The following is an 11,212-nucleotide window of genomic DNA, read 5'->3' on the forward strand; positions in this document are numbered from 1 at the left end:
GGGTTTCTTGTTCTGTAAGCCACCCTCTCCCCTATATAAGGAGAGGGGGTACTGCCTCATACAGGCACGTGTCCACAAAGGAGATTAGACGATAGAACTTGTATCCAAGCACTTGTAATCGTGTTGAGATCAATGAAGCAAGCGATCTAGCAAAGAGTTCTTCCTCTTGTCTCTCTTCTTGCATACCGGCCTTTGGTTGTGTTCTTGAGGAATGCATCCGGAAGTTCATCCCATCTAGTCGCAAACCCTCCCCCGAATCCTCTAGCGTCCATTCGGCCCCAATCTAAGCCATCCTATGGCATCTGTCTGTTCACCACGATGACAGTTGGCGCCCACCGTGGGGCATGAAGTGGCGCTTGCAGGAGTTCACATTCGGGCGGGCATCCTCGAGGTCGCCGGCGAGCGTACGGTGTCCGCGCTCGTGCAGCGCATCTACGACATGGACTTCATCAACGACAACGCGGGCTGCTTCGCCAACGGCGGCATCTTCCCCAAGAACGGCCGCACCATCGAGTTCGGCAGCCACCGAGTCTACTTCGGCACCGTCCCTGTGCGCCAGCGCCTCTCGCCGGTGCTGGTGGCACCGGACCCGCCAAGGTGGCTCTGTGCTGGCCGCGCCGCCGGCAGCGTCGAGGTAATGATGACAGGCGTGGTTGGTGCAGGAAAAGAATCTGTGGATGAAGGTGCTGGTCGTGCGGCTTCGACCCGTGTGGCCAAGCCACCGCTGGAGCGCGACGCTGGCGCTGCGGGAGCATCTTCCGCACCACCGGCAACACCACTCCAAGCGGCGATGAACGTGCTGGCAACGCCCATCGCGCAGAACATCGACCCGGCAGCGGCTCAGGCGGAGCTGGAGGCACAACGCCAGAAGCTTCTCGCAAACGGCGCCGACATCGTCCGGGCGCAGCGCGAGCTGAACCTAACCCTACGTGAGTATAACGCTGCCCATGGCTTTGCTTCTATTAGCGCTCATGCTGCTAGGATACCGGAGAACCGGCTAAAAGCTCGCAACCTAGACCAGGATTTGCGCAAAGAAGTTCTTGCCGGCAAAAGTACCTCTGCATCTGTTAGCATCGTGGAAAAACCTAAGTACAGTAGCCCGGATAAAACTATAAAAGCTGCTAAAGCTGCAGTAGAGCTATGTGAATTGCTTTCCGGAGATGCTTTGGCAAAACAGCAAGAGCGTGTTAGAGAGCTGCTGGAAACTATTGAGCAGCAGAATGCTGAGCAACTGGCTAAGCTGCAAGGCCGCGGCCTCAAAATCCGCGCGTTCAACAAAGAATACCGGAAGCAAGTCCCATGGGCAGGCATCGTCCCCCCATCCGGACAGAAGAAGAGAAAAAGAGATGAACGCACAGCAGATGACTGTGTACGATCCGGTTCTTGCCGGAAAACAACAAGCCGGGCAACACGATGCCGGTAGAAAAAGCCAAGGGGCAGGTCGAGGCTACGCCAGAGGAGGCTGTGCCGGAAACAATCATGCCGGTAGATATGAAACCGGGCAAAATTATCGAGCTGCAAGGGCAGCGTATGAGGAGATGCCACCACCAAGGTACCGGCAGGCAAGAGCCGCGGAACCGGAAAGATACGGAGAAGGAGATTCCGAAGTAGAACGAACAAGAGTCTACCGGAACCCCTTGGGGGATCGCCTGGGGGAAAGATGTTTGCCAGACCAGGATGCGAGGCACAGGCTGGACAGAGTACATCTTTCCGAAATGATCGAGTCTGAGGGTCCCCCTGGCCCGAAATGTTTTGGCCCACGGATCATGGGAGAAGAGCCACCGGTACGCAATTTCCAGCTGCCCCGAGACACAAAAACGTATGATGGCACGACCAAGCCGGAAAATTGGCTGGTGGACTATGTCACAGCTGTTTATGTAGCTGGTGGTGGAGTAAACCGGCGTTGGGCGGTGAGAATCATACCGTCCTACCTGGTAGGCCCTGCACGGATTTGGCTTAACAACTTGCCGGCAGGAAGCATTAACGGATGGCTGGACTTTGAGGAAGCCTTTGTGAACAACTTCAGTAGCACTTATAAGAGGCCAAACCGGCCCCAACAGCTCGCTTTATGCCAGCAACGTGCCGGTGAGATAGACAGGGATTATCTTACCCGATGGAACTTAACAAGAAACACGTGTGAAGGAGTGATTGAAGCACAAGAAATTGCTTGGTTCAGTCAAGGATGCCGGAGGGGATCACCGCTGTGGCAAAAGCTGCAGAGAAGCATGCCAGCAACCTTGGCAGAGATGATACGTGTGGCGGATAGCTATGCATTGGGAGACCCATTGCAACCAGCAGTACAAGCTGAGCCGGAGCAGCGACAGGAACAATACCGGGATAACCGGAACAACAAGAGAAGGGAAGATTTCCCGGATCGAAGGTACGCTCCGCAGCACGTTGCTGCCGTGCAAGAAAATTATGATGCCGGCGGCAGCCAAAGGCAAAAAACCAGATCGCAGCCATGGGCGGGTCCAAAAAAGCAGTGGGTCGAAAAGAAACCCTGGGGCCAGAAAAAGAATTGGCAGGAACCCGTAAAATACACCATGGAAGCCACCATGGATCAACCTTGCCGGTGGCACACGCCAAACCCGGATCACCCGTCAAATCACTTGACGAAGGATTGTTCTTGGACCAAGTACTTGATGCAAAAAGGAGCGGTAAAGGACGCGCAAGCACAAGGGTGCTCAACAGTGTTGCCACCGTCACAAGATATGCTGCGTCAGCAACAACTACCACCACCGCCACCACTCACCGGAGCAAATGCTTTACCGGTACAGCATCAGCCAAATAGGCAACAATACCAGCAAGTTAACCGGGTGGAGCAAAACGATGATCAATCACCTCCACCGGCACCTTTAGGCCGGAATGTTTACGAGGGCCCGCATCTGTGCTGTGTTGTCTTTGTCACTGAGCCGACGGACAGGCAAAGTGTGCATCGCCGTTCCATGGAGGTAAACGCCGTGATGCCGGCAGTTCCCAGATACATGCTGTGGTCAGATCAGGAAATTACCTGGTCATTTAAGGATCACCCCAAAATCATGCCGAATCCGGGTGGATATGCTCTTGTTGTGGACCCAATCATGAAAGGGCCGCAAACCCGAGTAAAATTCAGCAATGTGCTGATAGACAACGGCAGCAGCATAAACATCATGTACAAGCATACCATGCATACGCTGGGCATAACAGAAAACATGCTTCAGCCAACGCGTACAACGTTCCACGGAATCGTTCCGGGCTTGTCCTGTGCTCCGGTAGGAAAAGTTCGGGTGGACGTAGCGTTTGGAGGACGTGACAATTGCCGGGTTGAAAATGTTGAGTTTGAGGTGGTGGACCTAGACAGTCCTTACCATGCATTGACATGCGGGTCCCATTTAGCAGCAGCGGTCTCACCGTTTGAGAGGCGGCAGGGGATCGAAAGAAAAAGGTAAGTGACCAAATATGAGGTGCCAAAAAAATCCAAGAAAAGAAATTTTTATAGTACATAGAGGATGACATGCGGGTCCCATTTAGCAGCAGCAGTATCACCGTTTGAGAGGCGGCAGGGGATCGAAAGAAAAAGGTAAGTGACCAAATATGAGGTGCCAAAAAAATCCAAGAAAAGAAAGTTTTATAGTACATCGAGGATGACATGCGGGTCCCATTTAGCAGCAGCGGTATCACCATTTGAGAGGCGGCAGGGGATCGAAAGAAAAAGGCAAGTGACCAAATTTGAGGTGCCAAAAAAAATCCAAGAAAAGAAAGTTGATTGCTCATAGAGGATGACATGCGGGTCCCAGTTAGCAGCAGCGGTCTCAACGTTTCCAAGGCGGCAAAGGATCAAAAGAAAAAGGAAGTAGCCAGAAATCAGGGGGTCAAAAAAATCCAAGAATAGAAAGAATTTTGATTCATAGAGGATGACATGCGGGACCCATGATCCTGCGTCGTAAACGGCTCGATCGGAGAGCGTTGAACGAGATGGCGCGATCGAGAAAAAAAAACAATGCCAGAGAGGCTGCCATCTGGGCCCTACATCCCTCGGCGGTGCGGATTTGCGTTGACTCTGCCGGCGAACCCGAGAATTCGAGATGCACCACGTCCCGGGCCACCATACGCAACGTTTTGGCCGTTTTCGTCGGGCTAGGTGGCCTCAAAAACGAGAAAAAAAACGTTTTGACATGCACAACGGACAGACCCAAAATCATCGGCCATGGTACACCAGCAACCACGGCGCGACTTCAACTTCGTCGGCCATGGCAACTTTTCTTTTAGTGAGTGCTGCCATTTTCAGCGGCAGTGCCGCCCTGGGAAAATAGCAAAACCGACCGATACGAAAACTTTAATAACTTTTGCATCCGGACTCCGATTTCGATGATCTTGGGCTAGTTGAAATCACAACAACGAGCTCTACAACAATATGCATAGAAACATCATAGTTAAGTAGGGGGAGGATAGAAATAAATGAGTAAATGTTTTACCTATCTATAAAAGCCAAACCGATAAAAACTCCAACCTCGAAAATGCAACAAGTTGCCCGTGCAAAAATAGTCCTTGATGAACTAGAGCTTGTCATGAGAATAAGCACAAGCTCTAAAACATCACATGGATAATATCGAAATAACAACCAAGAAAGATGATGCAAGGATGCAAAGGTTTGAGCTCTCCGAAGGATACGTTCGAGTTACTCACTCGAGAGCCCTCTTGATAGTACGGCAAATAAACTTTAAACCAGTCTCCAATTACACCATGAGACCGGTGAGAAAGAAACCCTATCAAGAGCAAACCTAAATATTGCACATTCCACTTGAGCTCGATGATGACGGTCTTGACCGCTACAAGATGGAACACCTTTCTTGATTGTGCTTACTTGATGAATTCATGTGAATTGCTCCCCCATAATTCACTATGGGAGAGCTTATTCTTTGGTGCATCTTCACATATCCATGATCACCATATGGATGACAAGCAGGGGCGGAGCCAGGATTTGACCATAGGGGGGCGAGAAAGCCAATGACCACTTAATGTCATACAAGATTTTTTTTACGGACGAATGGCGTATATATACTATACTTATTTGGGAACCAACTTCTTTTTTCTCATAATTTTGAGGCCTCCTCTAGAATTACCGCAGAGGTGACACGTAGCTCTTTTGTATGATATGGTTTTCGCGGGGTTTTTCTGTGTGCGATTTGGTGCTGCGTAGCGATTTGGGTTATACTATTTTTCTTTGTGTGCTTTGGTGGTCTCATGTTGTGTAAATCGCTCTGGTGGACGTAGCCAAATGTGGACGGAAGCGGTGCTGGGCCATGGGCGGTACCTGTTGGTTCAGTGGGAATTGGTCAAAGCGGTGCTACATGAACAATCGAGATGGCCTATCCAATTCTTTTGTCTCGCATGAATATCTCCATCCGCATCACCGAGGGGCATCCTAGATGTTTACAAGCCTTTGAGTGTAGGTCGCCGCCGGCGAGTCGTCCAACCATGGTCATCTCTGACCCTCCTTGCAGCTGCCGGTACCTCCCGCCGTTCAAGGCCTGCTCGATCCGGCGTCCATGGGACCTTGTTGCCCGGGTGGTGCCCTCCAGCCGGGGGACTCAGAGCAGCGGCCGGCGGTCGGCGGCACGGGTCGTCCAGCTCAGGTGGTCGCGTTGGCCGGCGGTGCTGTTTGCTGGCATGTAGCTGCCGCATGGGTGGAGGCGTCACGACATGGGATCGAGGCGTCATCTGGCCGGCGGTGGTGTTTTTTGGAGAGGCCGGCTGTAAATGGGTGGAGGCATCCCAGCGTGGATCGGGGCGTCATTTGGTCGCGCTTGATTCGCTCGCCCGAGATTCGGCGACCACTGGCGGCCTCCTTTGCCTCCGTCCGGCGCCATGGCATGTTGGTGTGTTTGGGAGGCGCAATGGCGAGCGGTGGTATTGGCGGCGCGAGGAGCCTTCCGTGGTGACGCGAGCATGATGTGGGCCTGGTTGGGCTGCGTCCCGAGCGGCGTGAAAGAATTTGTACTTCTTCGGCCTTCAGGAGATCCACATCTTCTTCCTTGATGCCATTACCGCAAGGATTTCAAGGGCGCCAACAAGACCACCAGACAGATCTGCTTCGTCCTCGCTAACTTCGTTCCTTACGGTGATGACCATCATGGTCCGCTCCCATCTCAGGTTGGTCACACTCACACCTTCCCGTTCATAATCTCTCATGTTTCCTCTTGATCCCAAAACTGAACCCTCCAGGCCAGTTGGATCTGGTGAACTGATGTCTTCTCCGTGCCCAATTTTTTTTTTTGGCTTATGCTCTCTTACCCTGGCATGTCTCCTGCAGCGCTGTACTGCCGAGGCTGAAGCTGGCCCCTCTCACCACTCTGGTGGTGTGGCCTCAAGACACTCCGGACGCAGCTGAAGACTCTTCGCTAGCAGTTGGCACAATTCAATCGTGGCCTAGGTGGGTGCGGCACAGCTACTCTCATTCATCGACTCAGGTGAGTTGCTTAAACTCCCATTACTTCCAGGTTGCCTTGGCCACTCCGATGCCTGGGCCATGCTAAGTATCTGCCCCTTCAACTAGACTGATTCTTGGTTTTTTCTTGTTTTTAGAACTGTCCTGTATTCGTTCGCAGTGTCCAGAGCATTGATCTGCTGGCCTGACCTCGCGGCCGCGTCGCACTCCAAATGGGGAATTCGAGGGATTTTTCCAAAATCATCTCATTATATTTTCAGTATCTTTTGTTTGCTCGGAAGAAAGACCCTTTTTTGCAGGCTAACTGTTACAAAATGATGCTAATTGCATTTGATTTATGTTGTTCAGTTCAAATGTTTGATAGATTGTTCCAAGTATTCAAAAATTCTTTATGTTTCAAATTCTATATATAAGAGATTTTTTATATTAGGCGGGCAGGATGTTCTCTGTTAAGAGACTAGCATGTAGGAGATGGTAAGAATATTTTCTCACTACATATTCTGTCCAATATTACAGTGAAGCAATGCTTATATAAAGGTAAAATTGAGATTGTTTATGGTTTTTTAGATTATTTATTATTTTCCCAAATACAACATGTATTGTCTCTACTTGATTTGGAGATCATTGCTCTTCTACGTGGAGTAAGAATTGCCAGTATCATCAACAGTTATGCATAGGAGGAATTTGAGGACGAACTGATGTTCTTGGTTTTTTTTGCTTTCATTCAAATAAAACTCCACGGTTACCTGCGGGGTTTCAGTGAACTTTGTTTTATCAAGGGCAAGTTTGACCAATCCAACGATTTTTCAGGTCAGAGTAGAATGGACTGATTTCATGTTGGGGTAGTTCTTTTGCATGACAATAAAAGTTGTTGTTAGTTTAACCTGCCAAAAGCGTAATTAATAGCTGTGATATACGTTAGAGGCCATGGTATCTCTCACTAGGCACTATCTACCACCATGCAAAAAGAGTTGGTCCCCTAGAGCAATGATTTACCATCATTTTGATTTCTCAAGCACCAAAACTGAAGCCTAATTAGTATACGTGCTATACATTAAAACCATTGTAAAAGCTTCATCTCAAATCCATTTCAGCCTTGAATATGATGTAGTCCATATTAATTTCAGGTTTAGTTACTTGTGATTTGCCTATTTATTACAGCTTGCTTTCTGTACACTGGAAAATAAAATTAACATGCAGACACATATTAAGGTTTTGAATTTGAAGAGTCACGGTGGAATTTAGTTGCACATTAGCTTATCAGCACACAATAATCTTCTACTTTAATGAAGTTCATAAATATACCTGGCACATTTATGTCTCTTAACATCTCCTGCAAACTTCTGTTGTAATCCATGGAGAAGACCACTCTTGCAATCTCAAATTAAAGCACTTTTATCAACTTCTGCGTGTCATCTGTGTTAACGCACCTAGCTGAATATTTGCAGTGGCATATTGTAAGCTGGCAGTTTGGTGCTGATTGTATATGAAATCACAACACAACCATGTAGCAGTATCTTATGGCATTACTGTAGTATGTGATGGTGTATGCTGTTTTGTCTTATTCATAAGGATGTTACAATTTGGAGCAATGTGAAGGTGTGTGGTTAGTTGTATACTTTCCTGGGTTTTCTCTTTTTCTTTCCTGAGTTTCTCAATATTTATGGATCAGATTCAAATTGTCATATTCCTGTGTGAAGCTAAGTACCCACGTTTTTATTTGTATAGGGTGCGTATTCATATATTTAATATTTTATCCACTTTTGTTTCCAGGGTTTATCTGATGCATGGAAGAATGGAGTTTGTTTCCTAATCCTCGGTACAATGTTCATTGGTGCTACATATAGTGCATGTGTTCCAGCAGGTTTGAGCCAGTTGATCCCTAGAAGCCGATGCTACTTACAGTTCGTAGTGGCATGTTTACAGTTTACAGTCATGTGTTCCGCCCATTGAATTGTCACTAGTGGAAAACAGGCCTTTTGATCCGGGTGGTAAGGGCCTTTTGTCGCGGGCGGCCAGGCGCGACAAGCAAGGCGCGATAAAAGGGAGGCCTTTTGTCCCGGGTCGCTTACGACCCGCGACATAAGGTCCACCACGTGGCAGCCGCGGGGCGCGCAGGGCACAGGCCCTTTTGTCGCGGGCGGTATTACCACCCGCGACAAAAGGCCCTCTACGTGGCGCGCGCACAACGCCCCTGCTTTAGGGTTTGAGGGGTGCAGCACCCCTCCCCCCCCCGCCACCGACCGCCTGTTATTTTATTTTTTCGTTCGAAAATAAAAGTTGCATATATTTGTACGCTACTAGAAGTTGTACACGTTCATTCATTATATATATATAGATCGATCAAACAAATAATGGAAGCAAAAGTCGATTCCCCTTACACATATTCGTAGATTCCCTACATATATACATGGAGCTCACGATCGACAAGCGGTACTAACGACCGTCTATTTGGAGGTAGAGCATCTATTTGGACTAAACAAGCCTTTGTTGTTTATTACTTCTCTAACCAAAAGTCCCGCCAGTTCCTCCGCGATTCCTAGTGCGTGTTCCTTTGGTTGGAGTCTGTCCCGCATGAAGTCGACCTATATACGAAAATGAGATGAGTATGACTATATCAGTCTTGATAACGAAATATTGATGATAATAAATAAAGTTGTGAATGTTATTGCTTACGTCGAATTTATTTTTGTTCTGCTTCTCAGTGGTTAACATGCGAATGGACTCGCAAACGTAGTATCCACATAGATTCGTCCCTTGTGGCTGCTGGGGGCACGGTACAGGAGTAAATGTTAGCTTCTTTGCAAAGGTAATCTCCTTATGATGATTCTTCAAAGCTTGCCAAGCCCTGCCAGGCAAAAGAATGATTGAATGAGTGGATAATTAATTGATATCTCACAAAAGATAAAGCGCGGCGATGAAGGAAATTACACTTGGAGCAACTTCTGCAAGTCCTGGAACCCGTCCAGGCCTCTACTCAGTGGGTCTTTTACTTCAACTATTCCCTTATCAGGTTGAATGTCTAGTAGAATCCAGTGGAAGCTGCACATGTTATGCATATACGTCAGGAATTACACTTAACATCGAGTAAGAAAAATTGAATGTGCATAAAAGATCATTAAGACTCTCACTCGTAGTTGTAAGGAAACAATATTGAATCACAGAAATATTGCTCCCCCAAAAACCTTAGTAGGTTTCCCCCCGTTTCTTCTCTTTTATGCTTCACCGTTTCAACATGTATTTTATCTGGGTCAACAAACCCAACATTGATAATATTATTACTTTTGCATTCACTGATCTTCACCGCATAAGAGAACCCATAAGATATAATGAGTATATATATGCAATGAAAACGAACATGAACTGAATGAAAATGAACTTATATGTAGTTAACAACTTACAAGCAATAGCAACTCATGAGAGATTTGTCGAGGGCTTCTAGATTGAATAACTGCCAGAGTTCATTCATCTCAATATGGATCTCCTCCTTTCGGTAGTAATATTCCCATGGTATACTTGCCACGATGTACATTATGTTCTCCTTGCATGCATCAAGGTACCACTGATGCAAATTCCGCATATGTGTTGGCAGTTTATGCAGCTGCTCTCTGCTGACCAAGTCGGCCCCGTAGACAAATTTAGGAGCTATATCAGCAGTGGGTATTGCAGCATCTGCTGCAGACAGCAATTCCTCCACGGTAACTGAACAAGCAGCCGCTAGCCTTGCAGCTTCTTCCATATCGATACCACCATGATGTTCCTGGTACAGCTTGGGAACATTAAGCACTTTGAGTGCTGGGATCGATTGTTTGGGCTGAGCACCGAGGAGGGGAACTTCCTTTCTCTTTTTGCCTTTTGTCGTTTGCTTGGCCTTGAGGGGTGCACTTGTTGAACTTGACTTTTTCTCAGCTGCACTTCTAGCTGATGATTTGCTCGTGCCAGCAATGTCCTTCTCCTTAGCCTTTTCATCCTTCTTTTGATCAATTACCTTCGCAAGAGTGCGTGTATAGTCATCCTTCTTCTCGTGTAACTCATACTGCGATGGTGTGTTCAGAAAACTAGTAGCATATTCTATTTGCTTCTCTGTGTATGGCTCTGGCGCTGGAGGTTTTGGCTTATGGAAATGATCATAGTTGTGTTTCACAACAGCGGCCGCATTTTCCTCGACAGTAAGATCCCAAGGACGGGGGGGAGGAACCTTTGGTACTTTTGGGAGGGGCGACTTCTTGCGGACAGGACTCTTGAAACGCTTCCGGCTGGGTGCATTCCGAGTCTTAGTGGGCGGAGGCGGCGGCGCTGGAGATGGAGATGGACTACCGATGTCGTGGTCGACGTCGTACCCACGGGGTGATGGTGGCGACATGTGATCAGTAGGAGGAGGTGATGGTGGCCTGCGATCACCTGGAGGAGGTGATGGTGACCGCCGGGACGACCGGTACTAGGTGCTACCCAGCCTGGCAGCCTGATGTTCTTCTTTTCCCAGATAATGATTTCTCCCAGCACCTCTCTGAGTGTAAGCCCCCCATCACCTCCAGGGATATCGAGCTCCAATGTCTCCCACGACGGGACAACTGAATCCACCCCGACACGAGCATAGCCAGCTGGAATCGGATTGCCATGCCATGTTGCCGGCTCACCTTCAGGTCCAAATGCCGGTAAGACATAGCCGACCGCCACCTTAACAGAAACCTTCCTGAACACCTCATGGAGATCACAAGGTGTTTGCTCCTTGATTCCATCCAAGGGGTCGCCAGGACCGGCATCTATCATCATCCGTGTAGGAGG

This window comes from Lolium perenne, chromosome 3 (assembly GCF_019359855.2).
Source record: "Lolium perenne isolate Kyuss_39 chromosome 3, Kyuss_2.0, whole genome shotgun sequence".
Classification (NCBI taxonomy): Eukaryota; Viridiplantae; Streptophyta; class Magnoliopsida; order Poales; family Poaceae; genus Lolium; species Lolium perenne.